Here is a 7,810-nt window from a genome sequence, read left to right on the forward strand (position 1 = left end):
ACTACAGAAGAATCAAGAAGGGTATGAGCAACCCATTGCATATTTTAGCAAGTCTTTGAGCCCCTTAGAAATAAAATATGAGTTGAATGAAAAGGAAGCCTATGCCTTGGTCAAATCAGTAAAACAGTTTAGACCATACTTAGTAGGGGCTGAAGTTATAGCATATGTTCCCAATGTAGCAGTGAAAGATATCTTCAGACAAACTGAGGTCACGGGTAGAAGATGTAAATGGATCAACCAAATACAAGAGTTCAACATTGAACTCAAAATTTCACGAGTTATCAAAGGTCAAGGATTGGCCAAACTCATGACAAGAACTGAGATTGAGGAGTCTTGTGTAAATCAAGTAGGGTTGGAAGAAGCCAACTTCAGCATTGAGAATACAACATAGTACACTGATATCATGTATTACCTTAAGCACTTGAAATGTCCGGATGGTATGACTAATAATCAAAAAAGAACTTTAAAGTTGAAATTTGCAAAATATGTGATTGTCAATGGGGACTTGTATTGGAAAAATAGAGACGGGATATTATTATTATGTCTAGATGACTACCAAGCAGAGAAAGTTCTTCAAGAAATGCATGATGGGGTTTGTGGTGGTCATTTTTTGGCTAGGACTACTGCACATAAGATATTGAGAGCTGGATACTTTTGGCCATGTGTTTTCAATGACTCTTACAGATATGTCAGAAAGTGTGAAGCTTGTCAAAAAATTTTAGGCAAAATGAAATATCAAGGATCACTCCCATTAAGACCAATGCTAGCTGAAGAACCATTTCAGCAATGGGGAATAGATTTCATAGGAGAGATATCAGAAAAATCTAGCGGAGGATACAGATGGATATTGGTCGCTACAGACTATTTTACCAAGTGGGTAGAGGCAATACCCACTAGACAGGCTACTAGTAAAGTGGTAATAAAATTCATAATGGAGAACATTATCACTAGATTCGGCGTTCCTGCAAAGATCATCTCAGACAATGGTATGTCCTTTAGGTCTGAGGAATTCAACACTTTTTGTGAAGAATATGGCATCAAAATATCTCATTCTTCTCCTTACCACCCTCAAGGAAATGGGCAAGCTGAATCAAGCAACAAGAACATCCTCAAGATCATTAAAAAGATGCTAGGACACAACAAGAAGGCATGGGATTCAAAGTTGAGTTTTGCATTATGGGTAGATAGAATAACAGTGAAGAAATCTACAGGAAAGTCTCCATTTGAGTTGGTTTATGGCAAAAGAGCCAGATTGCCTCTAGACAATCTCTTGCCTGTACATAGATTCATGACTCAAGAAGGGATAGATATTGAAGATCCCTCACAAGAGAGGATGATGCAGTTAGTGGAGCTTGATGAAGTCAGAGCAGAGGCTTAGAAGCAGAATATCAAAATTCAAAATCAGATGAAGAGGTTGTATGACAAGAGGACAACAGATAGGAAATTTTGTGTGGGTGATTGGGTTTTAATGTGGAATGCCAGGAGTCAAGACAAAGGCAAGCATGGAAAATTTGAGGCTTTATGGATCAGACCATATGTGATTATGGATAAAAAAGGAGAAGATTCCTACCTTCTCCAAAATACAACAAGGGAGATCCAAGAATTGCCAGTACATGGACAATTCTTGAAAAACTTCTTTTCTTGATATATTCTGTTATATGTGCAGTAGATTAGGATCCACTTCCATTGTAAATACCATAACTTGTCAAAATGTATCCTCGCTAACCAGAGATTCTGAATTCTTGAATACATACACAATATGCCTCCATCCTCAGTCAGAGCCACTATAGAACAATATGTTTGAACTTAAAAATCTTCCCAAAGGCGTGAGAGCTAAAAGATCATCGGCCAAAAATATCATGTCGAGCATCTCAGAAAGAGTTTCATCGAAATAAAGCATAAAGTGTAAAACAATAAGTTAAGATGACTTCGGCAAAATATCTCTTTCGGTAAATGAAAGAGACCACTCATCGATATTCCATTTTCATCGAAAAGCGAAAGGCCAACAAAAGGTGAAGTCGAGGAAATAAAAGTGCCGAGGAGACTTAAAAAAACATTCGTCGAAGAACAAATCTTATCGACAACAATATGTCGATAAAAACAAAGGGGTTTCATCGATAAAAGAAGGACATCAAAGAAAAAAGGATTTCGGAGGGCTCACGTGAACTTTCACCGAAGAGTAAAACTCATCGAAATATGATTTCGATGAAACTCACGAATAACTCATCGATAAAGATTTCATCGAAGAAAGGATGACTTCGGGGAGACTAGAAGATGGTTTTTCGACAAGGGCCATTCACCGATAAGGTGATATCGAGGAAAGTGAACTTTCGATGAAAGATTAAAGCATTCAACCGAAGACAAGGGTTTCATCAAAAACTTGATTCACAATCATTTCAGTTGAACAGTACTTCCTGTGAAGGAATTAAAAGCTCCAATGGAATGGCAGAGTGAACTTATAAGCGTCAAGGATCGGGCTTTGTCAAGATTGGATCGAAGCAAAGACATGGCCCCTACCGTCAACCAGATGATATTCGAATACCTTTCACAGGGAGAAGAATTAAAGAAACAGAGCATCAAGATCAAGACTTTTAAAGAAGATGATTACATTTATCATTTAGGGATGCTTAATCTCTTTTTACTTCAGTTTGTTAGGAGTGTTCAAATTGACAATTAGTATTTCGAAAAGACACGTCTTTTCATAGATAGCTTTTGCTCTCATATATATATGAGACAAGTTTCTTGTAATTTGTTTTTAAAAAAAAAGAGATATCGGAGGAAGAAGACAGTAATATATCACAGCTTGTAAGTTTCCTGTCATACAAATTTTGACGGATACATAATCCAGTCATCTTTTCTTTGCATATGTGCTATGGATTATTTTATTTTGTTGTTGGCAGTTACTTGTGATATTATCTAAAGGAGATAAGGTTATTCATATTCTTTGAGTGAAATTTATGTTGTATGTTATAAGGATGAAATAAAAGTTCTGCTTGCAAATTATAATTGTTCTTTGTAGTGCTTACTTGGATGGTCCCTTAAAGGTAGGGTTAAATTCATTCAAGCAACTTATGATATAGGCATTCAATTGATCTCATAAGAAATAGTAGCTGACAGATCCATAAAGGGGTGGGTTTAAAAACTGTCTCACAAGTTCACACAGTAAGTCCTAAGGAAATATAAAGACTCTGTAGCCCAGACAGCAAAGAAGGCACTGGCCATTTATAAGTCACAACTTATCACCATATTCATCACATTTTATTTTAAAAATAGGAGTAATTGAGTAAGAAGCATAGAGTAAGTTGGCAATAGTATATACATATAAAATTCTAAGCACAAAGATCAAATAGCTTCTACAACAACAATCTTGAACTCATCTGCTATATCTCCATCCTAGGAACTTATGCCATTCTGAGATAGGAGGAAGCCAGATCAAGATACTTAATCTGCTATAAAAAGCACTAGTCATTGAAAACAACTAGTGAATAGGTATACCCGCCTGGGTTTTGCAGAGCCTAAAGTGAGAGAGTTAGTAACCAAATAGGTTCACTCTATAAGTTGGCCAAGTCAATTGGAAGGTTTGATCATAGGAGTTGGCATTTCCTTAGAACCTATCCAATCTGTTGATTTGAGTCCCAACAGGTTGCTCTATATCTCCTATTACCGGAGGCTCTTTAGCCATATCTGACTTTTCAGTTGTATCTTTATCAACTGTTATGTTGATCTTTTGGGTATCAACATTTACAGTGTATAGGACTTCAGGATTTGGATTGCTATCCTCTACATCCATGCTTTCTGCTGTCGATTGGTCTTCAATGTTTATAATTTTCATAGGTGGAGGTAGGCTGTCTTTAACCTTTATGCTTGGAGGTCCACCAACTTTGCCTTTGCCTTTGTCCTTATCCTTCTGATATACCTTAATAGGCTTGGGATTCCTATATTCTTCTTGTTTTTCCTTTTCAACCAAGAATATGTCCCAACCATCTTCTGTTTCCTCTGTAACTTCTGTAACTCTTCCTGCCATCAGTGAAATATGTCGGTGTGCAGTGGAAAAAATTGTCCGATTTGCCTGAGCAATTAGATCATCAATTTCCTTTGGAGAGTTTACCAGATATACAACAAGTAGTTTTTCTATTTTTATTTTCTTGTCTAATTCAATCACTCCTTGCCTTCTGGCCTCAAGTCTTTTGTACAAATCATCAGGAATTTCATTGATTACTTCCATCAAAAACTTTTTGTACATGTCCATATGCAGTATTACACTTTCCTCAACTTGCCCTTTCTCATTAGCAAATAGAGTGTCATAAATTTTCCCTATGTTTTTCAGTTTTCCTTCCTCTGCGATCTCATTTAGCAACATGTCTAGAGGTGCCAAGTCAGTTTTTGTCTTTTTCTTTTTCTTAGGAGTTAGCTTCATTTTAGGTGTGACCTTTCTAACCGGAGATCTCACAGCTTATTTCTTCCGCCTTGTCCTTCTAGGTGAAGGAGTGGTTGCTGGTGAGGGATCTTTTTTCCTAACAACTCTTTTAAAGGTTGTTGGCATGTCACCTTCTGAAGAAGTACCTACCGATGATAGATGAGCTTCAGGTTGTGGGGCTGCCAACTCATCTTCTGTTATGCTGGTTTTCTTTAATACATCTTCCTTAATGGCCTTTGCTTGTCTGGATCCTTTCCTCACAAATGCCTCTACCTTCTTCACTCTTTTCTTGGACTGTATTTGGCTTTCTATGGTTTCAGCACTACCAAATACTTCTTCCTTAGGTTCTTTGGGGGCTTCCAAAAGTGCTTTGGCATAAGTTTCAACTATGTGGTCATCTATCTCATAGCCCATTTTGGTTACCCAGATTGTCCTTGGGATGACTGCTTCCATCCATATTTCATCCTTTTTAATAACAAAGCATATGTCATCTTTGTATTTATCTACAATTTTCTGAGATAACCTTATCCTTTTCTTCATTTTTGTCTTCAGTGCTTGGAAAAAGTCATGAATGTTGTTTTCCTTGTTCTCACCCATGGAATTAAATAGTTCTGTCAATTGCTTTCCTACCGGTATGTCATATCCTAGTTCTTTATATCCTATACCGGGAACCTGTTTTGTTATATGAAGCTTTAGGCATACTAACAGATTTCCAAATCTGAAAGTTCCTTTCTTATCCTTCTTTATCTTTCCAAGGTTGTTTATCAGTTCATCCTTTAACCATTCATAGATGTCAATTTTTGTATTGTCTGTTATCATATCATAAGCACTCTTAATGCATAAACTTGAAACTAAGTTAAGTCTATTAGCATGAGTGGCTTTGTAACCTAATATCATGCTTATGAATCTCACATTTGTATCCTTTACATTGTTAACCCTTAGAGATCTCTTATCAAATGTTGCACCTGTTAGGTCTATGACTAAATCATTTGAAACCTTCTTGTTTTTGTCTGGTCTTTTACCGGTGGCCGGTAACCCTGTGACAGCCTTTACGGCTTCCTTGGTGATCTTATGAATTGCATCTAACCAGAAAAAATCTCCATGAACTCTGCTTAACACTATCCTAATCACATCCTTAGGAAATTCAAGGATGCTAAGGATTTCTGTGAATCCTAGGGTTTCAATAATCTTGTGTTCAACTTTAACATTGCCGGTATCATCACATATCTTAGTTTTATAAATGGTTTTGATTTCCTCGTCTCCTAACTCTTCAATGTTGCAGTGGATGTACATTCTAGGGTCTTCAACATATACAACACCTTTAGGGATTTGAGAAAATGCACCTAAGGTATCATCCTTCTTTGCTATTTCGGGGACTAACTGAAATATGGGTCTAGGTCTTTTAATTACTTCCACAATAGTAGGGTTTGCTATGTATTCAATTGCAGAGGTGGATGCCATGATTAAATACCTTTTTTTTTTTTGGTCTTGGATGGATGATTGCTTGGAGTGTGCTTGCTTCTTTCTCGAAATGCCTTAGCTCGGAATCTTTGCGCTCTCTGAAAGTTTGAAATCATGGTGAAATGAAATGGAGCCAAAACCTTATTTTTATAATGTCTTTTCACCATCTATCACATTAATTGCATGCCGGTTAAGTATTCACTTAATATTGTTTGCCGGTAATGAGTAATTTTCAACTTCTTATCTCTAACCGAGGGAATAATAGCATATGTATCATTAGATTGCCAAACCTTCAAGGAAATTTTCTTCAATTAGATGAAGAACTTCCTGCCAGTGGAGCATTGCTCTGTCCTGCCGGTGAAGCATCACTCTGTCCTACTGGTGAAGCATTCATTGGTTCTACCGGTGGAGAAGTATTCCCAATATTTAGATCAGCTTTTCTAATCCATTGCTTTGAGAATTCTTTCTTAACCTCTTCAACTTTTTCTTTTCCTTTCAAGCTAACACTTTTGTTGTCTACCGGTGTACCTTTACTTCTACAAAATTTAGCAATATGCCCAATCTTGTTACATGCATAACAAGTTACATTATTTTTCTGAATAGCTTTCCCATAACCTATGTCGGTTTGTGTTCTGCATTGATTAGATAAATGTCCAAATCTTCCACAAACATAACATCTCACATTCATTCTGCAGTTTTCAGAGTTATGACCAACTTTGTTGCATTTGGAACATTGATCGGTGGGTGTATTGATATTCTGATAATTCCTAGATTTACATTCATTTGTCCTATGACCATACTTATTACAGTTAAAACATTTTCCATTGAATTTATACACATTAGGTGGTCTTACCGGTTTGCTGTGATCCTGAGTATTTGTAGTACCAGAGATTTCACCAACTTCAAAGCCAATTCCAGAAGTGTCACCTTTAGGTTTTTTATTCTTCAATAAGGTACCAAGTTCTTCTGAGCTTTTCTTGAATTTTTCTTTATGTTGATTTGCAGTTTCCAATTCCCTTTCCAAGATTTCTTTTTGTCTCATTAGTTCATTTGAGTCATTCTGAGTATGCATCAGATCTGTCTTCAACATGTCATTTTCATAGCTAAGTCTTGTGTTCTCATTTGCTGCATCACTTAGCCTTCTAGTCAATTCTTCTTCATTCTTCTTTCTATCCTCAATCTCTTTGCAAAATCTCATAGTCATATCCTGCATTTCATTTTTTGTTGTCATGATCTCTTGTTTCAGCTTGCTTATCATATCATTAAGAGATTCCTTTTCATCATTCTCATTTTGCAATTTTTCACAAAGTTCTCTTCTCTTATTTCTTGCAACAGTAAGATTTTCTTGAAGTGCCTGAATGATATCTTGAGCTGCTCTTAAATCATCTTCTAATTTGATATTTTCAACTTCTCTACATCATAGTCAATAAGAGCTCCTTCAAGTTGCTTCATCAGATTTTCCATCTCTATCAGTGTCAAGATCTTCCTCAAGCTATTAGGCTTCTGAAAATAGAGGACCAGGCTCTAATACCAATTGTTAGAATTCCCACAGATACTGAGAGGGGGGGGTGGGGTGAATCAGTATCTAACTAGTAATGAGTATTTCTTAATTTGAAACATGCAGAACATAAAATAGCAGTATACTGGTATGCAAGAATTAATGCAATAAATAGAATCAGAAACATCCACATGAAAAGAACACCATAAAACAAGATGTTTAATGAGGAAACCCGGTGTGGGAAAAACCTCAGTGGGATTTGTGACCCACAATATTCACTCACTGGCCAATAAGAGAATATTACTTACAATAGGGGCCTGCACATGCAGGAAGGCCAACTGCCTAGAGCTCACTGCTCAATGAGAAGTCACATTGACTTACAATGAGGATTATGCTAATCCAATGACTTGTATTGCTTTACAATAGCATCTCCA

The sequence above is a fragment of the Cryptomeria japonica genome, chromosome 6, assembly GCF_030272615.1.
Source record: "Cryptomeria japonica chromosome 6, Sugi_1.0, whole genome shotgun sequence".
Lineage (NCBI taxonomy): Eukaryota > Viridiplantae > Streptophyta > Pinopsida > Cupressales > Cupressaceae > Cryptomeria > Cryptomeria japonica.